Source organism: Equus quagga, chromosome 12 (genome assembly GCF_021613505.1).
Source record: "Equus quagga isolate Etosha38 chromosome 12, UCLA_HA_Equagga_1.0, whole genome shotgun sequence".
NCBI lineage: Eukaryota > Metazoa > Chordata > Mammalia > Perissodactyla > Equidae > Equus > Equus quagga.
Genome location: NC_060278.1, coordinates 76,571,598 through 76,595,177, shown reverse-complemented (window position 1 = coordinate 76,595,177; position 23,580 = coordinate 76,571,598). Strand labels below are relative to the sequence as shown.

The 23,580-nt window shown below is 42.1% G+C and overlaps 1 protein-coding gene and 1 non-coding gene across 4 annotated transcripts in view; one reads left to right on the top strand and one right to left on the bottom strand.

Moving 5' to 3' along the window:
• PLCB4 (phospholipase C beta 4) overlaps positions 1–23,580 on the top strand; it is a 380,701-nt gene that overhangs the window by 67,051 nt on the left and 290,070 nt on the right. The gene's annotated exons all lie outside the window — the stretch shown is intronic.
• LOC124249252 (U6 spliceosomal RNA) lies at positions 11,065–11,166 on the bottom strand. Its single transcript, XR_006891323.1, has one exon. It is a non-coding gene; the product is annotated as a U6 spliceosomal RNA (small nuclear RNA).

Genomic DNA, 23,580 nt, shown 5'->3' with positions numbered 1-23,580 from the left:
ATTCAGGCAGTGGGAGCTGTAGCAGGAGATTGGAGGGGGAGGACCATGAGGGCAGCCTATTCATCCCCCCAGGTCTCTTCTTGCCGCCAGGCTGCTGGTTGTCCCTGTTGCCCTCCTGGATGCCAGAGTCTGTCAAGTGGCCCACTTCTGTAACTACAGTACCTTTTCTGGGTTCCTCTAGCTCTATCCTCTTGTCCCTTTAGGCCTAGGGTACTTCAGATACCCTGGTTGTCTTGCCCAAACCCTGCCTACACCTGGTAAACAATCCCCTATTAAACACCCTAGGTTGTCTCATATGAGTGTTCCATCCATTTCCTGCTGGAACCCTAACTGAGACACTATTTTTGAGGAATGTGGATGACAGAATCAGATGATATGAGGCAGCTAGAAATGTTATAAAGATATAAGATAATGAAGTGTCCCAAGGACACTCAGCATGTAGGATGCCTTAATAAAAGAAGGGGTCTGCTTAATAAAGAGACATTTTTGGAGGGGTGCCTGAGGTTGTGATTGATAATCTTGTTTTTTTTTGGGTCTACTCCATGGGTAGCTCTGTTTGAATAGTGAATTGAAAATCAAAAGCTCTACCTTATAATGACCATGTATAGCGTTAGTTATGATGTATTAAACTCTGTGAGGTGGAATAATATGTGATTCACAGAAGCAGCAGAGTGAAATGGATCTATCTATCTGGAAATTTCAGAGATTTCTCTCATGTATTCTAATTTAAGATAAGTAAGTCTTTTCCTTTTAATTCCTTATATTTCTCATCCCTCTAAAGGGTTATAATCCATTTTTTTGAGAGTTTTTAAAAAAGCTTGTGTGAAAGGCATTTCAGGCTGCTTAGAATAAGACACTATAGCAACAGAAAGCACTCATTCTGCACATATTTACAGAGGGCCCCTTGTGAGTCAGGCACTTTGCTAATAAGCTCCATGGAGTCAATAAAGAATAGTATTTGATCACTGCTTTCAAGGAAATCACAATGGAGGTGGGAAAATAGAAGTTCAAACAAATAATTATGCTAAATATTTTAAGTGTTATAGGTCTATACACAATATTATGTGAATCTAAATGAGGGTGTAGTTAAGTCTGTTAAGAAAAGGCAGAGAGGTCAGTGAGTGTCAGATAATGCTTCATAGAACAAGTGACATTGAGTTGGGTCTTGAAGGGCGAGCTTAGTGAGATTACCAGAGAGAGAAGAGGGGGAATGGCATGAAAGAAGGTGTGGAATTTCCTGGTGGGTTGGAGCATCAGTGAGTCTAATTATTTGGCCAAAATACTGGTGGCCCTTGGAGGAATGCCTGGACTTGAGGCCAAGGGATGGAAGATGAATCTAATCCTTAATACTCATCACTTAAAATAATACATACAGTACACACACTATAAAAATATTAGGAATGAAGACAAAACAAAACAATGTCTTTAAGAATCTTTAGACATTTAACATATTGTTAGACCTCATGGTGCACATATTCTAAATACTGAGCAATGCATGTTTTAAATTCACGAGTGTCTCAAAGTAGGGAGATAGACCCACTGATTTTGTCTATCCATACATGCCTTTGCTCAGACTTGTGTGCACTTACACCAAATTTATCACTATGGAATTGCTTCATTTCACTTTAGAATTACCTAAAATATGATGGGTTGTTTGGAAATGTGCTGGATTGCCTTTTTAATTACTAATGATTGTGTTAGCTTCCATAGTTCACAATCACCTGTTTAGTGGAACGTGTTTGACACTCCTAGCATAAGAGATATTTGAATCTTAAACTGCTTCTAATTACTCTAGTCCCTAAAACTTTAGAGATCTGTAATCTTGATACCCTAAGGCAGGTAATTGGTGAAGACTGTCTTATCAATACCACAGTTGTAGACACAGTGAATTTCTGAGTGCTGGTTGCTAAGCTGGACACTGATAAACGAGAATTCCTTTGCAGAGGCAGGAGCAAAATGGTGACTGTAATATATGGGTATTATAGTCAAAGCCTTTGTGAACAGAAAGCCCTTAAGCTGGTCATACTTAAGGCCAATTTATTGTCAAGAAACTGAAGTTCATGAATTACAGAGGCAGGAACAACGTCCAGTCAAGTGTCATGGAACGAGAGCGGGAAAGTCCAGAATTAAGCTTGAACTCCTTACCACGCAACGGCGGCGTCTCTGCCTTTCTTTGGTTATCTGTTTTATTCTTTCCTAATCTTATTTGCTACCTTGTTCTATTTCTGTTTTAGTTATCTATTGCTTTGTAACAAACTACCCCAAAACTTATTGGCTTAAAACAACCACCACCATTTAATATCCCTCAGGAGTCTGTGAGCTGATTGGGCTCAGCTGGGCAGTTCTTCTGCTCCACATGGTGTTGGCAGGAGCTGCAGTTATCCAGGGGTTCAGATAAGCTGGAATACTCAAGATGACTCTCTCACATGGCAGGCAGTTGATGCTCGCTGCAGGATGGGAGTTCAGCTAGGATGCCAACTAGATCACCTCAGTTCTCTTCTATGTAGCCCCTGTCCACGTGGCTTGGGCTTCTCACAGCTTGGGGGCTGGGTTTTAAGAGGGGGCATTATAAATGTGCAAAAACGGAAGTTGCCAGTGCCCTTAAGGCCAGGACTCAGAAATCCTGGGTGACCACTCTTACTGAATTCTGTTGGTCAAAGCGGTCACAGGGCCAGCTTCCTGGAGAAGGGAAATAGACTTGACCTTTCAATGGGAAGAGTGACAAACAATTAACTAAATTTTTTTTTGCACATGGCTCAACATGACCAACATGTCCCTCAGCCCCCACTATTCATGGAAAGTTTTTAGTTCAGTGTTCATCACCAGTTGGCTGTAGCCTCTGTGTCTTAAGAGCTCCCAAGTTTACATGCTCCCAGGAGACACTCATATTGGTTGCTAGCTGTCCAATCGTCTGTAGTTGGGAGGGCCAAGTCTTGTGCCACTAAGGATCTTCTTTGAGGGGCTGAGGTGGGATGGGTTATCTCAAAGGAACTGTGGTCAGAGTAGGCAATGGCAGACGAGTAGAGAACATTAGTACACAGAGGATTTGAAGGAACTCTCAGGGCCTGCCTCTTCCTTTGAGGCTAGAGGTTTCTTTCTTTTCCATGTTCTACAAAGCTCTGCTTGACCTGCCTTCTACCTTCTAACTTCTTTTTTTAAAAATTTTTATTTATTTATTTATTTGTTTTTTTGAGGAAGATTAGCCCTGAGCTAACTGCTGCCAATCCTCCTCTTTTTGCTGAGGAAGGCTGGCCCTGAGCTAACATCCATGCCCATCTTCCTCTACTTTATACATGGGACACATGCCGCAGCATGGTGTGCCAAGCAGTGCCGTGTCCACACCCGGGATCCGAACCAGCGAACCCCGGGCCACCCAAGCAGAACGTGGGCACTTAACCGCTGCGCCACCAGGCTTGCCCTCTAACTACTTCTTGAGCCATGCTCTCCCTGCTTAGTTTTTTATTTTAGTTATTCCAGTGTACCACTGTCCTTCCTGCCCCTGTGTTCTTCTATGTCCCTGTTAAATGACATATGGGGAGAGAGAGGCTGTTTTCTCTCTCCCCATATGTCATTTAACTTCTAACTTACTCTTCAGATGTCAGCTCAAGTATCACTTCCTCAGGGGAGCATGGAACCCTCTGGATTAAGTCTTATCCCCTGTTCCATCTCCATTTCCTTCAGTGCACTAATCATAGTTTGTAATTTTATACCTGTGTGGTGACTTGATCACTATCTGTAGGCTCTCGAAGGCCAAGGAACCTATCTGCCTTCCTCAGGGTGTCAGTGGCTGTGCATGGCTCATGTTAAGGTACTGGCAAATATTTGTCATTTGCATGAATTAAACATTGGAGGTAGTTGCCTTGAAGAAGTAAGGATTAAGTGGAGAGAATCTTTGTCTTGAGAGAAGTGAAGAGTAGCCTGTTTTGGGGACTACAAGGACCTAGTTTCTCAGGGAGCCCCTCTGCAATGGTGTTTTGTGAGTCAGTGAACTCCTGTCATTAAGAACATACTGGTGGAGGCTGTGTGGTAGTTTCTGAGATGTAGCCGGCATTCCTGCCTGGGAATAGAGCCTGAGTGCCTGATTAAAAGCCAACTTCTTTTTCTTTTTGCTTCCACTGCCATGTGGCCCCCGTTCTATACTCAGAGATCTCAGTGATGGCCAAACTTTGTGACTGTGGGGCCAGAACTGCTCATTCCATTCCTGTTTACTCTCCCGTGAAGCCTGTATCTTGTTTGACTGTTTGAAAGACTGATTAGATTCCAACTTGGCATATTATGTCCCTTGAGCATAATCTCCATAAGATAACCCCAACCATAACTTTTTGTCCAGTTCTTCTGTGGCACATTATCTAAAAGCAAAGTTGGTGGAAGAATCAAAATGGCAGAAGAGAAACAGAAAGGTAGAGTAAGAATTATCTGAGATTGTTTTATTCAAAGATCCTGTATCCTTTGAATTCTAGGAGTTTTCAATTTCCCACTTTCAGAGTTTGAGATCAAGTGGAGGGTAATATTGTCTCAATTAGTTTATTTCATGAAATAATTTAATTCAGTAAATACATATTGAATACTCTATATGTGTCTCAATGGAGGGTGTAAAAACGAGTTGGTATGTGACCTTGGAGTTTACACCTACCCAGGTAATATGGCATCCATCTGTGGCATGAGATCCTAATGAAAGGGTCAGATGAACAGGGCCATAATAGGGCATGAATAGGGGCTGGAGCCGTTAGGAGTGTTCTTATAGAGGGGGCAGAATTTGGGCTAGTCTCCGTGGATGAGTAGATTTAGGCAAGGTTGCACAGGAGGGAGAGAGAGGGGGCATTATAAGCTAGGAAGCCCCATGTATGAAAGTTAAAAAGTAAGAATGAGCAAGAATGCCCTTTCACACTCCAGAGGCAGTGAATGTCTGTGGGGTAGGGGTGAGAGGTTAGATAATGGAGGGCTATGGAGAGACCTATAGCCATTGGGTGAGACCCTTGGAGGCCAGGGTGCGGGGTGCTTGAAAACAGGGGTAGTCACATCAAAAACCTGCACTTTCAGGACGTTGTTTTGTTGACAGTTGGCAAGGTGGTTTTCATGAGGGAGAGGTTGCAGCCAGCAAGACCACCTAGGAGACCGTAGTGGTGGGCACCAGAGGGGAGGCAATAGAAACTGAGAGGGAGGGGAGTGTACAAAATAGGGTTCAGAGGAAGAACTGATAAGAGTTTCGTGTCTGATTCACAGTGGGGAAGACAGAGAAGGAAGAAACAAAGGGATATTGAACCTGGGTGAATGGGAGATTAGTTCTATGATCCTCAGTACCAAGATTGGGAATGGATGATCAGCTAAGGTTGAGTGGACCAGAGGAATGAAGTATGTTAGAAGCAACAGCAGATAACCGTGGGTCAGTTGCAAGATAAAGGCTGGAGATGTAACTCAATGCATCATCAGAACCTGTTGCATTAAATAAACCCAATGAATGCAAATTTGGAGTTTTCCTGGGCATTTTAAGTAGGAAAATAAAAGAAGAACCTCTGCCTTCAAATGCTGACATCCAGTTCATCAGTAAATTGTTTGTTCTACATTCAAAACACATCCCAAGTTTAACCAGTTTGTATTGCCTTCATCACTACCTTGGTCCAGTTACCGTCCCCCTTTAGCTGGATTCTGCCGTAGCCTTCTAGCTGGTGTCCCTGCTTATGTCCTTGCTCACCTACAGTGTGTGACTGAGTGATCCTTTTAATAAAAGGCAGATCGTGTCGCTCTGCTTCTCGTCTACAGTGGCTTCCCACCTCATTGGGACCATAAGCTGAAGCCTTACAGGGGCCTTCAGGGCCTGACAAGATCCCTTCCTTTTTATCTCCAACTTCCTCTGCTCCTACTCTCCCTTGTTCGCTCCATGCTCACCACCTTTGCCAGCTGCCTCTTTCCCTACGTCAGACTTTTTCCTCCATAGCCTTTAGTATCTTCTGATATCTAGAACATTTGCTTATTTGTGTGCTGTCAGTCTACCCCTCCAGAGTGGAAGCTCCACGAGAGCAGGGATCACTGTCTGTATGGTTCACTGTGGATCCTCGGGGCCTGGAACATGGCTGGTACTCAGTAATCATTCATTGAGTGAATGCACAAATTCCATTAGAAGCTTCTTTTTTGAGTGGAGTTGGGATTTCCTTGAGAACAGCTGTCAATAATTTTAATCTTTATATCCAGAGATAGCCCGAAATATAAAATCCTATCACTTCACATTATGTAACTGCAGAAATTTCCATTGCTAAATGGAACATTTAAAAAGTGATGGGGGGTGGGGTATGGAAGAACAGTTGCTTCCATTAGCTGAGCTTCCACTTGGGGCTTCAGAGTTCACATAGCAGTTTGGCAATTCTTTCATTATTACTATGATTGTTATTTAGATGCTATTTAAAGATTGAGCCCCTAAACTCTCAGCTGATGTTTTAGGAGATTATGCTATACAGGGTGCAGAAATTGCTGGGGCTGACTGTAACTATTCATAGCCAATTAAGGAACAGCATTGGCAAGAAACGCAGGGTGGATTCAGTTGTGCTCTGTGGGAGTCCTGGTGGCGATGCTTCATGGTCTCTGGGAAATTGCTGCCTGGGCTGTCTTCTGCAAAGGGATCCTCATTTGGTTACCTGGTGGGTGCTTTTGGTAAATAAAGAGGATAAACAACCTTGGGGAATTTAACTTTGTAAGGGGGTTAAAGAGTGAAAGAGAAGAACAAACTAAAGAAATTTCTCTGTATTTGGGAGCATTTACTTGAGAAGTCCCTCTGAAGTTTGCTTTTTGTTTTATTTGGTATCACTTTCATCTCTTCCCAGGGGATGCGGATGTCTTTTGAAAGAATGCATGCAGAAAAACAGGCTGTAGGAGGAGAAATGAATTCTTGAAAGTTTAACAAGCTTCCAAGGACAGAGCTGCTCCGAGAAGCTGGGCTCTTACCACATCTTTAAGGTTAAGATTTGGGAGAACCAACTACGATGTTCCCCGCTGCCACCACTGATGTGGTTTCTTGATGACACAACTAAATGGCCCGTTTCTTATTTATATTTTTAAGTAAGGCTTTTTTTCTTTTTTTTAAAGATTTATTTTTTTCCTTTTTCTCCCCAAAACCCCCCGGTACATAGTTGTACTTTCTTCGCCGTGGGTCCTTCTAGTTGTGGCATGTGGGACGCTGCCTCAGTGTGGTTTGATGAGCAGTGCCATGTCCGTGCCCAGAATTCAAACCAACGAAACACTGGGCCGCCTGCAGCGGAGCGCGCGAGCTTAACCACTCGGCCACGGGGCCAGCCCCTTAAGTGGGGCTTTTTAAGGGAGTTCAGACAGTAGGGGAGTATGGCACAAAGGAACCAGAAAAACATCAGCAGATCATGTTTTTGCTTAACTTTGACTATGCTTAACTTTAATCCATAGAAAATTGTTTTGGATTTTTCTAGCTCGTGAAAATACTGTGTAGCCCTTGTTTTCAAATAGAGTGTCTATAAGGGGTCAAAAGAAAGTTCAAATAAAATTAAGGCTCAGAGAACAAGGCTGTACACACATGCAGCCAAAAGATCATCCATGTGACATTCTCTAAGGCTCCTGCCTGGTGTCAGCTGGCAGGATGTTTAAGTCAATGGCAGAGCTATTTCCCTAGCCCTGCCTCAAAGTGCCAGAGGTGTATTGGGATTGGTCAGGGGTCAAAAGGCATGTGAGAAGAAACAGAGACAAGGCTTATTTGGTTTTAAAATGTCTTATCTGTGTTTGCATTTATTTCTATCCCTGTTAAAGAGGACAACGCATGGATAACCAAGATAGGGAACTTGGTGTCCAAGGTGAAGGAGAATGAGAAACAAAATTATTTCTCTAGTGAGGTTTGTGATAGGAAGTCGGAAATCTGACCCATGGAGCTGTAATGAAAGCCCTTCCTACATCTTCGTGTGCTACATCAAAGAAGTCACATTCGTTACAGAGCACAGTTCTTGGAGTGAATCCTTCGCTTTCAACAAATGAGTTAAAATGTTTATCTCCAAAAAATACAAGATGTATCTTCAGCAGCTTTTCTCTGAGGAGGCAAAGAAAGACACTACTGCATCCTACTCTTTTTTCTGATTGTCTTTTATATTTTTGATAAGTGCCCTCACTTCAAAAAATGTGGGTCTACGTTAATTCTAAATTCATACTGATTACTCTTATTCAGCCAATATGATTATCAAGGTTGTTTTTTTTCTTGTGTTCTTTCCTCTGCTGTTGCCTTGTGTTTGTAATTATCTTTCCTTGTGGTTGGACAGGGGAGAGGATAAGGGAAAATATACAGCAAAAAGCAGTCATGTTATATTCGGTGACCCATCCTGCTTGTTCATTTCTCCATCCATCCACACATGAACCCATCTGGTATTTATTGATCATCTACTGTGAACCAGGCATTATATTGGACTCTGGATCTAAGATTTAATGAGCTAGGACCCCTTCTGTGAAGCAGTCTAGACCAAATAATAGGCATTTATAGTGGAAAATATGTCAAAATCAGGTAAATTCTATCATGGGAGGGTCTTGCAACCTGTTCTTGGGGGTTTCAGGAGAAGTTTCCAGGAAGAAGTACCGTCTCAACTGATGCATAAAGGATGAATTGAAGTTAGCTGGGTGAACTCTGTGTGTTTGGGCTTGAGTGTGGTTAAGAGATGAGGAGGCGTTTCCAGCAGGAGAAACTCCATGTTTTAGAGGTTACATTTTATGTGAGGGTTGTATTCTAAGTCCTTGCAAATTCAGAACTCCCGTAATTCAAGGAACTTATATAATGTTATATACCAAATACAAATTTTACTTCAATTAAAAAAAATGTTTTTTTAAAACCAAAAAAAGAAAATATTTCTGACAAAAGACCAATGATGGTGGGTATTTCTGTTTATCAGCTAATATGGTGCCACCCTGTGGCCACACTGTAAACAGAGTTTAGAGTACCCCTTGGCCCAGCCAAATTTGACACTATAATTTTTAAAGAATTTTAATATTTTGGGTGGTTTTAACACTGATTCAAATTAATGTGAAACCATATTAATGCTTTTATATCATATTATGTCAAAGTTGCATAATTCAAGTTCACATCAAATAGGACCAGGCCTTGGAGAGCTTCAGAGCACTAGCTCGTGGCCCATTTGATGGATTGAAGGTGGTTCAGCGTGGATCGCAGGGACACCTGAGAGTGGGAGTAGGCTAGGAAGGAGAGAGAGGGGAGGGAGAGTGGCGGGAGAGGAAATGGATAAGGTATCAGGGCCCCCGATCATCAAAGGCTTGTGAACAATAAGAAGATGGCAATGGGGAGCCTCTGAAGAATGTTGAGGAGGGAATAGCAAGGTCAGCCTTAGGCTTCTGCTAAAGTTTTAATAGATGAGAAAGTTGAAATTAGACTAAGGATGTGTATGGGTTTCAGATATTTGTGGAACATTCCTCTTTATTTCTAATGAGACTTTGGTTATAAACAATATAAGCTTTTGTGATTTCAAAGTACTTTTAAGGTTTTTGTTTTATTTTGTTTGTTTTTGAAGGTCCATTGACTATCTAGGAAGAGACAATAAAATACATAGCTTAACCAGCAGGAAGGTTGGACTGAAGCTCAACCGAGACTTGGGATCTAAGGGTCGGGGGGAATTTGATTAGCAAATTATATTTGGAGGTCTGTGGTAAAATAGGTTGGGGGACACATGAGTTAGGCAAAGTTAAATAGATTCCTCTTCTGGGGGACTTCTTAGAGCCTTAAAAGCATTAATGTGTGTATGGACCTCTAAGATAAATTTAAGGCGTGCAGCACGTCCCAAACTTGCTTCAGCACTAAGGACCTTTTATTCTGGAAATAGTCATTATAGTCTGGCTGAGGGCTAGTCGTCCAAGGAATGTGTATCAGTTATCTATTGTCACAATAATGCTGCATAACAAGCCACTTCAAAACCTCAGTGGAATACAGTAATAAATACTTAGCTTACAAGTTTGGGGGGTTCAGCTGATCTTGATCTGGGCTTGGTGATTTCAGCTGATGTCATTCATGTGTCTGTGGTCAGCGGTGGGCTGGGCAGGCAGCTCTTCTGATCTTAGCTGGGTTTTCTCACTTGTCTGGGGGCTCAGTGGCTGAGCTAGGAGGGCTTTAGCTAGGAAGAGTAGGGAGACTTGTCTCTTCTATATATGTCTCTCATCCCTAAGCACGCTAGACCCACCATGTCCTCCTGGCCATGACAAGGGAGTAAGAATGAGAGCAAGACCAAAAGTGCATGCACTTTTCAAGCCTTTGCTTATATCATGTTTGCTAGTTTCTCATTGGCCAAAGTCGCACGGCCGTCCCAGAGTGGGAGCACACTACAGGGTTACATGGCAGAGGGTTTAGATACAGGGAGGGAGAAGAATTGCTCTTTTTGCAATCAGACTACCCCAGAACCTAACTTGAGAATTGCGGGTGAGATCACAGTCAACTGAGCAAGGAATGAGGTCAGTCTTCTCTCTATGCATGGCGACAGACTGTACTTTTAATTCTGATAAGCAATCTCACAAATAGATGTCTGGGCGATGTCAAGTGAGAGAGAGTTCATCTGGTTCCACACAGGACTTTTATTATCTGTCTGTGGAATCATTTCAGGGCTGAAAGGATTGTGGACGTTAGCTAGTTCTAGTTGCGTCATGTTGGAAATGAAGAAACAGAGGCGCAGAAAGGTTAATTGGCTAGCCGAAATCTACACAGCTAGCTAGAAGCAAGGCCAAGCCTCAAACCCAGATCCTCTCTCAAGCCGTTTGGGTCTTAATTACCTCAAAGAAGCTTTGTTGGGGAGGGGTGTGTGGAAAGGACCGAAATGTATTCCCAGTCTTAAATATGAACAAATCACATTGCTTCTGGAGGGACTGTAATATAAATAATTTTTAAAATAGATGTTAGAGGTTTTTGGAGGGGCAAGATGGATAGTTATACATTGAGTGGTTGCTGAATACAGTGACTGGAAATCCTTTTATTGTGAGAAGTTGGGGATGGAGTTTGAAGCGAGAGGGCCCTCAGTTGGGTAAGTCATTCTGCTTATCAGAGCCTCAGTGTTCCCACCTGTGAACGTTAGCAAAAGAAAGCAAAATGTGGAATTTGCATGTCATCCTTGTGCAGGGACCACGGTAATCTTTGTATTGTCCCAATTTTAGGATCTGTGCTGCTGAAGCGAGCACTGACTGGAGATCTTTGGTGTTATATTTTTGTTGTCAGGGTTTTTCTCTCCTCTGCCCCCTTGCTACCCCTAAGAATTTCTGCTGCATCAGAGAAGTCAGCAGAGGACTTCTGAGCAGAGAGCAAAGCGTTTGTGTTCTAGCTCCTACTTTGTCAAACAGCAGATAAAATCCTGAAGGCAGATCTGGCATTCCAGCATAGGAGCTGCATTAACACCTCATTTAGCTGACAGTAGTGGGGAACAATTTGTTCTACTTAAGTAAAATTTTGATCGTGAAATTCTACCCATTTAAGCACTGTCAAATAAATTCACTATTTTGATGATGGAAATATTTCTGGAGTGTCTCATATATTCCCCTGATCTACTAAATGGCGAATAAGTGAAACTTCTCAGGCTCGTCCTTTTAGACATCACTTATTGATGCAATATGCCGTGTAAAGAGCCATGTAAGTGAAAGGCATTATTACTGTTGTTATCGTTTGCTTAGGGACTGATGGAGTGTGTGGGAATACTTGCCATTAACTCAGTTTTCACAGATCTGCTGTTTTAATTCTTGTGTCTTATTTTCAGAGTGTTTCTCTGTTCCTCCTCGTTGTCAGTTGATCAGCTGTACTTGTGGGCTGCTCAAACACAGACTTGTTCTTAGATCCGTTCTGTGACCTTCTGCTGTTCTGTTCCAAGTTACAGGGAACTACATTTCCCAAGCTCCCTTGCCCTCTGCTGTCCGGTGGAAGACGTGGACTTCCCCTTTCTCCACCGCAGCCTGTGCTGTTCTAGTCTCTGGGCTCTGGTAATATCACTTCCCTCCATGATCCCTCCTGCCTGGGCAAACTAGCAGCTTTCCGCAGTTGCTGGGCTCTGGGTTCCTCGCTGTTCCCTCTGTGGCCTCTCAGCCATTCCATCACTCTGTAACCAGTCCCTTGGTTTGAAAGATCTGGAGTAGTTTCTGTTTCCTGGTTGTCCTTGATAACAGTTTATTGAGACTCCTCTTGCAACTCTTTCCTTATAATTTTCTCCTTGCAATCTACTGTGAGAACAACAGCCAGGTTACCCAGTTTATTTTATTGGACATAAAAATGCAAACTCGATTGAGCAGTAGAGCAGAGTGGTTTAGAACCAGGGCTCTGGCATCAGAGGGCTGGGGTCCCAACCCCAGTCATACCACTCATTGGCTGTGTGACTCCGGGCAAGTTTCTTAACCTCTCTGAGCCCCACTTTTTTCACCTTACAGTGCCTATGCTGTCTCTTAAGACAACACCTGTGGGGGAGAAGGGAAGGATTCGGGAATGGGCAGAGGGAGAAGTTGAGCTGTGGTGCAGTCTTAATAGAAGTCTTAGTCAACCCCACATGGAGCTCTACAGCAGGTTGGGCCTTTAGTCACTGATGTTGACCACTGGCGGCAGTGGCCAGGGGAAGGGTGCTGGGCCTTGGGTGGAGCACTTTCTCCAGCTGAGGGCAGTTTCCTGCGTTCTGCCTGCGGCACTCACGGCAGCAGCGGGGGGTCCGTTCTTCAGTCCTGAAGTGGCGTCTGGTCATTGCATCGCAGTGTCCATATCACACCTCCAGGTATGTAGTTGTGAATGATAAATAATCCATGAGAAGTGTGTTACTCAGTGCTTCATAGTTGTGAATGCTCAACAATATTAGTTATCAGTATTAATAGACTTTCCAGGAAATGGACTTTATGATGTGTAGTTTAGCTGTTCAGAGGGGACTTCTGTCCGTGACCTTGTCCTAGAGAGTCAAGAAAAAGCAGCGTTAAGTGGTCTGTGGGTAAATTAGGTTCTGTGGCTTCAACCCATATACTGGTTTTTTTTTTTTTGAGGAAGATTAGCCCTGAGCTAACTACTGCCAAATCCTCCTCTTTTTGCTGAGGAAGACTGGCCCTGAGCTAACATCCGTGCCCATCTTCCTCTACTTTATATGAGGGATGCCTACCACAGCACGGTGTGCCAAGTGGTGCCATGTCCACACCTGGGATCCGAACCAGCAAACCCGGGGCCACTGAGAAACAGAACGTGAGCACTTAACCACTGCGCCACCAGGCTGGCCCCCCATCTACTGTTAAATATGCTTGTACTTTTATATTAATGTTAACTTGGTATCTTTAAATATGGCTTACCCATAAGTTCTTATATCTTATTCCCTAAGGTATTCAAAGTATCTAGTATCAAATTTGATAGGAATGAATACAGCTCTCATTTTTCCAACACTTATTGTGTAGCCATGGTGCTAAGTGTGCGTTTATCTCATCAGTTCTCAGGACGACTGTCTAAAGTGCTGAGATTCCAGTTTGATGGGGAGCACCTGAGTTCGGTGAGGTTAAGTGATCTGCCCGAGGTCACCCAGCTAAGCAGTGGCAGCTAAGTTCTCCCCCAGACTCCTATCAGCCTACGCTTTTAACTACAGATTTTAACGATTTAAACAGCAGTAGGGGAAACCTTCTCCTCTGCAAATAACTCTAGCAAAGTGTAGGTGTTGTTTTGGTAGAAACATTTCAGCTGCTGCCATAAAAATCTTCTCCCAAATGGCTTTGTGAGAGCAAAGCTGTGCAGGCTGTGCTTGTGTTTATGATGTGAGCCTTATGGCTCAGCCACAACATGAATGATTTGTTTTCCTGGCCTTGCTGGTGAAGCGATTTAATTTCTGGATTTTCCTGAGGAAAAAGCCTAAACAAATAAATTTCTTTATAATTGGATGTTTAAAGAGGAGCCCAGGAGGAAAAGTCAAGATGGGAAGCCAGGTACTTGTTCGTTCCCTGAGTGATGTAGAACTTAGATGGAGTTCACTCAGTACTTTCACTTCCCAGTATTTGGCTCTCTGCTCTTCATCAGGAAATGATTATTATGATCAGCTAAAGCCCCACAAGCAAGGTGGATGTTTAGGTAAGTGGGTGGTCAACATTGTTAGTGGAGAACAGCAAATGAGGTCATGACTTCTTTATATATAAATAAAAGTAATGCTTCCTCTTCTGTAGAAAACAGAATTTTTTCAAAATTGGGTATATGGTCCTAATGAGAAGTCTAGGAGGCTGTAAATGTGTTCTGAGGATCCTGTTTCTTTGATCTATCAGTTAGGATAGTTTGGCCATTTATAACAGAAAAATGTAAAATAATGATGACTTAAACGAGATGGAAGTTCATAGAAAAGAAATTCAGAGTTAGGCACTCTGTGATTTCACGGTAAGACCAGGAGCCCAGGTTCCTGTCTTTCTGTCCCACTGGCCTGATCATGTGGCGTCCATTTTCAAGGTCACTCAGGAGCCAGTTTAGGCCATCTTGTCCCCAGTCCAGATGTACAGCAGAAAGCATCTCCCTCAATTTCTGTGGCCTTTCTGGAAGTTCCATTTAATATTTACATTTTCATTTCATCGGCCAGTACTTGGTTACATGGTCATACCTAGCTGCAAGAGAGCCAGAAATGCAGTCTTTAGTTGAGGCTGTCTTACTGATGAAAAAGAGGAGAATGGATGTTGCGTGATAACTAGCAGTTTGTACTGTGTTTGGGATTGTAATACTAATGCCTCAACCAAAAATTTAGACATGGTGGAGTTAACATTAACAGGTGAATTTTCTTTGTGTTTGTTACCCTCATAATCCTCAGTCTTCAGTGGGCTGATATGCATCAGAATATACACAGCTCTGGAATGTGCTTCACTCTGGCCCCCTTGACTGGAGAAAATAATAATCAGAGAAGCACACTTTCTTCATCCATTCAACAAATATTGATCAACTATCATGTGCTATGTATGCACTCTGCCAGATCTTAGCAGTGTCTAGGAGCTGGAACAACATTTCCTGCGTATATTTGATCACCTCCTTTTACCCGCCTATGTAAAGTCTGTTAACGCTTCCAGGAAGCAGTGTCTTAAGGAACCTAGTCTGGTAAATGCTAACCCGGAGTGCTCCTCAGTAGGAGAAACCTCACCTGCCCAGCATGGGGATTGAAAGAGAAAAGTGTCTGTATCAGTTACCACTGCATAAAATCCACCTCAAAGTCCAGTGCTTTAAAACATTAAGCTTTTATTATTGCTCACAAGTGGGTAGGCTGGGTGGTTCTTGTGGCTTTGGCTGTGGTCGTTCTGAGCACATCTGTGATCAGCTGTGGGTTGGGAGTTGGCTCTGCTGATCTTGGCTGGATGTGCGCACTTGCTTGGGTATTACAGCAGTTGAGACCCTGGAATTTTCCTGACATGGTCTCTTCATCCTCCAGCAGGCTGGCCCAAGCTTCTCATGGTGGTCACATGGTCCAAGAGAAAGAGAAAAACGCATGAAGTCCTTTGAGGCCAAGGCTAAGGATTAGTAGTCTAACTTCTGCCAAAGCAATCACAAAATCAGCCCAGATGAAGTTGGGGATACAGGCTCAGTCTTTTGTTGAAAGGAGCTGCAAAGTCACATTGCAAAAGGTGTGTAAAACTGAAGAGGTAGAGAATTGGGGCCATTTTAGCAGTCAATCTATTACAGTGTCCCAAGGAGGAGAAATTTAATCTGTATGAATGCCTGATCCTTTCTGTACCTTTTCTCCTTCCCTCCTTCCACCCAACATGCCCAGTCAAAATTCTTGTTCATTTGAACATGTTGATAGCTATGTTGAGGGAATGACATCAGGTGTCTTTACCTGCCTAAGTGTGTTGGAATCCCCACAGCTCAGTCACCAGCTGGTGGGTAAGACTTTTGAGTAGGTGGGCTCTGTGATATCACGTGCTGTTCTTTGGGATAGCAGTATTACTCCATTTCTTGTGTACTCCATAGCTAAACTGCCAGGGAGTAAGATATATGGCATAGAGGTAACCTAATAGACTATAACTCTGTCATGTCCACTTGTTCTTCCTCACTTTCATCAAGTGCCCCTAAACATGTAAGACTCATAAAAACAATATGAATAAGAAGTCACAAATAAGGAGAGAATGTTTTGAGCCAGCTGATAGCAAACATGAAAAATGGAGACTGTTTATGAATCAGCTTCCCTTGTCTTGTTCTATTTCTGTTTACTGTGGAATATCAAAGGTATATTATCAACACTTTAAAAAACTATGATAGTCTTTAGGAAGACCTTTCTCTGTATATTCTCAGTGCCCCTTTAGTCATCTGCCATGGGTACTTTTGGTCTTAATCTTCAGTTTGTTTCAGACAGTGCAAAGGGGCAGATCTGATGCTCTATCTTGACTGGCAAACTCTAGTGGTGGGCATGTTCCAGCCCTCTGAAACGTGTGGTCTCCTCATCCATAAAATGGACATATGGCAACGTCCATCTCAGTGAACTCAAGAAGTCATGAAAGGTCATGTGTGACCGTTATTCATAACACCTAACGTTGATGGGGACTGACCACGTGTTGGGTACAGTTCTCAACAAACCTGTGAGGTAGGTGCTATTATAATCCCATCCTCAGATGATGCGATTGAGGCACAAAAAGGTTGAGCAACATACCAAGATTGCACAGACCTGAGGTTTGTCCCCAGGTACCTGGCACTGTAGTCCTGTCTAACAGTTATGCTGAAGAACTGCCTCTGTAGCTGTGAGGAGATGGTCGTTTAAAAAATGAGAAAGTAAAGGTCTGATTTTGACAGAATTGAGAGAAATGGGAACATGACTTAGAATTTAAAAATTAACTTTGGACCCTTAGTACAGAGCCTGCCCTGGCAATTTCCATAGCTATTTCTTGCAGGTACATTTGACATTCAAAAGCAATCAGATTGGATTTGTTCTTTGAGGGGTTACTGGGCTCTGTGCATCTTGAAGGTTACATTTGCAATCAGCGTTAATTTCATTGTTAACCATTTTCCTACACATTAGTTGGAGAGTCGTTTCTTTTCTTTCTTTCTTTTTTAGTCTAGTTGGGTTATAGTCAAGATGATAACTTGTGGGATTAGATGGGACAGCTCAAATTCATTGTTCAGGAAGCTGTATTAGGCACGGAGAGCAAACGCAGAGCTTGGCTGACCCATGTGGATCGCTACTCATCTGAGTACAGCGAGCGTATCACTGAGCACAGCAATGTTCTCTGTCCCTCCCCATTTTAGTCCAAAATGTCCATTAAACTGGAGTGGGGTAAAGAAAGCACATGAGGTTAACAGGGAATGACTTTCCCACTACGCTTTATGATTCAGGGGAGTCACTAAGCTACATGAACAAAAGGAAGAAATCCCCTGGAAGTCAAGGGCAGAGAAAATCATATGAAGAAAAGGTAAATAAGTGATGCCCATTTGCTTTTTATATTTGTCTTACTCCGTTTGGGCTGCTCTAACAGCATATGACAGACGGGGCGGCTTATAAACTGCAGACGTTTCTCACAGTTCTGGCGGCTACAAGGCTGAGATCAGGGTGCCCACAGGGTTGAGTGTGGGTCCTCTTCCAGGTTGCAGACATCTTTTTGTGTCCTCAAATGGTAGAATGGGCATGGGAGCTCTCTGGAGCCTCTTTTATAAGGGCACTAACCCCATTCGTGAGGACTCCACCCTCATCAGCTAAGCACCTCCCCGCGGCCCCACCTCCTAATACCATCATCTTTGGGGCTTAGGATTTTGTGAATATTGGGGAGACACAAACATTCAGACCATAGCAATATTCAAGCAGATTCTTCAAAAGTCATTGAGGGGCTGGCCCTGTGGCCGAGTGGTTAAGTTCGTGCGCTCTGCTGCAGGCGGCCCAGTGTTTCGTTGGTTCGAATCCTGGTTGCGGACATGGCACTGCTCATCAAACTACGCTGAGGCAGCGTCCCACATGCCACAACTGGAGGGATCCACAACTGGAGGGATCCACAACGAAGAATATACAACTATGTACTGGGGGGCTTTGGGGAGAAAAAGGAAAAAATAAAATCTTTAAAAGAAAAAAGTCATTGAACGTGAAGTGGTTATAATTTAAACAAAAAGTTGTTTACTGTTCAAGAAAACAGCAATTCTTGGGCTGCTCCATGAATTGGACAGAACATTAAAAGGTTGGAGGAACCATGTGCTTGGTTGTAAATCCGTTGTGGTTCGTGCTAAGGAATGACAGCCTCATTTTTAACTCTTAGTAATTGAAATATTGGAATTTTTAAATAGCGAGGAAGGGAAACTATAATGGAATTCAAGGCCGTGCACTTGATTTTCTGGCTTCTGGAGGATCACGTGAGTTTAAAAGACTCCTCAACTGGGTATATTTTTAATTTAAAGAAAAATGGAAGGAGCTTTTCTTTTCTCCTATACAAGAGCCCATGAAGAAATCTCTTTACCTTCTCTTTTAATTCACAGGCCAGGGGATTGAGTTTGAATATATCATTACTTACCTAGATATATTCATAAAATATTAGTAATTTTATTAGTAATAACTAATTCATATAGAATTCTTGCTATGCCAGGTACCATTTTAGCTCATTACCTGTAATAACTCCTTTATCCTCACAATAACCCTTTGAAGTGGATACCCTTATTATCTCTATTTTACACATAAGGAAATCGAGGCACAGAGATCTTAAGTAACTTGCCTAAGTCACACAGCAAGGGAGTTACAATGCTAATATTCAAACCCAAGCTGTTTTAATCGCTACACTGCAGTGTTTGCCAAGTATCAGTCATTCAGATACCGCCTTCATGCTTTTTACCATGATTATATTTCACTTCTATTATTATTTAATGTTTTTTACTTTTTTTCTTTACCACAAATTAATGTATTTAAAAAGGAAACCTTAAATCACTACCTTAAATGGGAAACTATTATGTGCCACAAATAGTAGAGATATCCAATAAGAGTTAAAAAATGCAAAGCAAATAGTGTCATTCAATCCTGACTAGATGGCAATGCCTGCCAGAAACCCTGAGTCAGAGGCATGCCCTCCCTTTATTGGGGGGGATGGGGGTGGGAGATGGGGAGGCGGTGTCCATCTTTCCTCCTGGAGGATTCTGTGTTATTCCAGGCTCAATCTGAACAGCCACCTACAATTATCCTGCTGTTTACCAGTGACAGTGGCTCCTACACTCTGGGGCTCACTGGTCTAGAATACGAAGGTGTGATACCACCTTCAGAATTATCTTAGGAAGGTGAAGCGGAGGAATGTTGCAATGAATTCAGGTCTGCATTAGTTCAGCCAATCGAAATAAAGCTATTGTCTGAATTTTTAACCCTAAATTATTAGTGCTGAATTATTCCTCTGGTCCCTAGAAGATGCTTTCACATTGCTTTGTGGGAAGGACTGTGGGGAATTTTTACCCAAGTTGTTATCTGTGGAAGAAGGTGTGGTTACTCCTGAATTTTAAACCAAACTACTTAGACTATGGCCTGAAATCGAGCCTTTGCTTCATCCTTGACACATCGTATTGGTTTGAAGCATCAGAGAGCTTTAGCCTCTTTCAAATATCTCTTGCAGATCATTGGGAATAGTGTCCCTTTCTCTGTTACCAAGATGACATTCTCTGTGTATACGCTCTCCATGATTAATATAGGATCATTATATTTTGATGATGATGAGAAAAGTGAAAGGTGTCTTTTCATCTCCCAGGTTAGCATAATGATGAGACTTAGTGTGTTTTCATGTACTGAAGAGGGATCTTCCGTTTAATCCACAGGCCTCTATAAAAGCAATTCATGGACATAATTAAGACTCATCAATGTGAACAATAAATTAATCTGCATCTGAAGGCTTTACTGATTATCTGATCACATAATTTCCACATATTCTGATTATGTTTTTCGGATGCTTTTTACATTATATGAATTCTTAATCAAGATGATTCTATTAGCAGTGCCTCTTCCATACACGGAGAGCCGTGTTACGGAGAGCATGCAGCTAGATGAAGGTTTTAACAGACTTAAAGATGGTGCGTGAAACTGGCTTCATTTTGCTTGACATCCCTATTTCTGTTTTTAAATACTATAGTTAAATATAAAATATTGAAATTAAGTATTATAACTGCAGATAACCAGAAGATATTAAATGTGGCTTGTGCAGCTGGTGAAATATTACAACCTTTTGCTTTTCGGTGTGCTGGTGAACTTCAGAAAGCTTCTGATACATTTGAGGCCTGTTTAGTTGCTCATGGTTAGGGAGGAGAGGTGGGCGGGTTGCTGGAGGATGGATGAACATCCATCCACACTAAGTTGCCATGGGATCTGTGCCTCCAAGGGGCCACCGTTCCACTCCAGCCAGGACAGTGTGGTGGGCTGGAGCAGCCACTGTTTAGTGGCATAATAGAGACCATCTTTATTTGCAGGTTTTATCTGGTGATGCCATGATGCGTTTCACCTGATTGGTAAATTGTGGCCAGGGTTGCTCTTCAGCAATTTTGCTGTGGCTTATTTAGATGCAGCCTGTAGTTGTCCTCCTCTGCCCTGGGCTAGGTTTTGGAATCCAGAACTAGCTCTGGAAGTGGCTCCTGGTTTCAGGAATAAGATTGGTGAAGGTCGGGATAGTTAGATCCTCAAGGGCATGGACCACATATGTATCTGTTTACTCACCAGTTTATACCTGGCATCTGACACAGCACTGGGCACATGGCAGGCAGTCAGTAAATAATGTGTTGGATTAATGAGGGAACAGAGTTTAATTAGGCATCTGATGTTTTTGGCATCATATCATTTGTGCTTGTTGACAGGAAACCATAACAAAACTGGTGTGTGTATGTGAGTGTGTGTGTGTGTGTGTGTGTTATAGCTTCCTTAAGAAATAGAATCAGTTTCAGTTTTTAGAACTAAAAAAGAAGACTGAGTTATCTTCAAGTGAGTGGCTGGTTTCCCACAATAGCAGTTTCTCTGACTGAAAAAGATAGTCATGCACTCTTTTAGAGAATGTGAAAAAGATGGCGATGACTTCTGTTCTTTTCCTTTTGTGTCTGTGCGAGAAGAAAGAGCCTGCAAGGGTTTAGAATAGAGAGAAGCCTTGTGGAAAGCAGATAGTTTTCTTCCAGTCTTTAGGTCTTGAGGATTAGTAGAACATACGAGGAAATAAGGTTCTTTCTCTTGGGAAATTACTAATATTGGCAGCTTGAAATAGCATGAAAAAGACTTTTGGTAGTGGCAGGTCTTCAGACAGTTTGCTCGAGAGAAGGACCCAAGTTGAGAGGAAACAGAAAGAAAGCCAGAGTTACATTAGTAAGTAATGAAAACAAGGAATCCTGGAGCAGAACAGCAGCCGACAGGCTCCTAGCACCCACTGTGTGTCAGGCTATGGGGTATACATGTAAATACTAGTTATTTTTGAGTCAGCTGTTATTTGAGATATCTTATTTTTTAGATAGATACTATTATCTCCATTTTACAAATAAGGAAACTGCAATTTATAAGGAAGTCTGTAATTAATCCAAAGCCACATTAACAGCTAGTGCCTGCAGTGAGGCTCGGGTTTGAACCCAGGCCTGTCTGATTTGAAAACCCAAGTTCTTTCCCCAGGTTAAGCAGTTCCTTATCTTTCTTATAATTGTATTCTATATTTAGCAATTTTCGTGAGTGGGTCATAGCTTTTACCATTTTTAAAGGAGGAGTTCTATTTTTACAGGGAAGATAATGTTGGATTGTGAACTCAATGTTTTGAATTTTAGCTAGCTCTGCTGGGGTGTACATGCGTGTGTTTGTGTGGGGGGAATGGTGGTGGTGATGGTGGTGGGAGGGAATGTTCAGGTCGTCCAAATCTGTGATTCTCAAAGTCTGGTCGTTGGACCGGCAGCATTGGCATCACCTGGGGGCATGTTAAAGGCAGAGTCTCGGGCCCCACAGCAAACCTCTTGAGTCACAGTCTGCATTTTTATCAATCTCTGGGTGACTTGTGTGCATGTGAAAGTTTGAGAAGCTCTGGTGTGAAATACTGTGATTCCAAGCAGCTATCTGAGTGGTTGGCATATTGTGTGAAAGCACTAAGACAATAATAAGCTATTATCCCAGTTTATTAAGTACTTGCTATGTACCAGATGGTATGTTGTGTTTTATGTAGATTTTCGTATTTAAAATTCTTTAGTGATCCTGTGAGGGGGGGTGTTTTTATTCCTACTTTAGAGGTGAGAAAACTGAACCATAGAGAGATTAAGTAACTTGTCCAAAATCAGATCGCTTTGATGCCAAACAGGTGTGTCCGATTCCAGCCTGATGCTGTCCACTACCATCTGATGCTGTCCAGCTTCTCTTACAAACCAGGAGCTGTTGATTGCCAGTGGCAGACTGGTGATGATAGCAAAGTTAGACTTATAGCACGGAGCACTGCCAATCACGAACTGTGTTCTGTGAAATGAATTTTATTTTATTCTAAATGGTGAGACAAAAATGAAGTTCTCTCTCTTGAATAATATCTGGCATTGCTTATATCATGCTTTATATATTTTTTTCTTGGAGTAGAATAAAATATTTAGAAAAAAGACCCCTAAGGAAGCATTTTGTTCTGTGGAGTACATTCTAACGTTAAAGATAACTACCTTTTTCACTTTTTACTGATAAGTATTAATAAAATATGATTCAGTAATATTGATACTATTTAAACAATGCATTAATCCTGATAATCAGGGATACAGTAAAAGATGTGGAATGCAGGTAGCATGAAGAGTTAGAGGAACATTGGTGAGTATCGAAGTTTGTGTAATTTATTTAATGTTTGTTGTTTATTTCTTCACACAGTGCTCTTTGTTTTTGCCAAATCTTTTTGTTTCATGATTCACTAGGTGGATGATGATCCAGGTGGACAGAATTGGCAGTGTTTGGTAGAATGTCATTGCCATGCTTTAAAAAATGTTTTCTGCTCATTTATCCTGTGTTCCCTGTAACAATGAGTTGACTTTACCCTGAGTATATGGGGTTGTCAGCTTTAAAATTGATCTTTAGTAAGGTTGGAAGGATCAAGGGCACTATTAAATCATTGCTTTTTTGTCTTTAATCTGTAGAGTTATAGGAAAAGAGGAAACAAAAAGTGTGATGATTTTTGTGTATTTTGGAATTTGGGGGCAAAGAAGGAGAAGGGAAGGAGGCAGATCTGCCGGAACCTAAAAGTTTTCTTGTTTATATGTCACAGTAAATGAAATGCTGATGATTTCTTAAATTTCCTTAGCAGTGAGAGTCAAAAAAAATAGATTTAATATGCTATTTAGAGCTACCAGGGAAAAAGATGCTATGTAAGTATGTAAAGATGGCATTTACTCTGGAGACAACCTTCGTTGATGGTCACTGGTCCTCTAGTATTTAATGCTAGTCACCCTGGTGTATCTTGTAGTTTACTTTATCTGGCAGTGTCAAATATATAAAGCCACCTGACCAAATAATTAAAAAAAAGAAAAGCTAAAACATAAAGCTTTTTTGTTCTAAGTAAAAATTTTTATATCCTTACTTTACACACAGTTCTAAGAAGCTGGTTTTTAAACTCACAGACCTTTCGAGTGGTGTGCTGGTAAATGTTTAACAGCTAGCTCTGAGAAGGGGGAGCGAGAAGAAGTCTGGGTCATCATTTCTGCCCATTTCAGAGGTG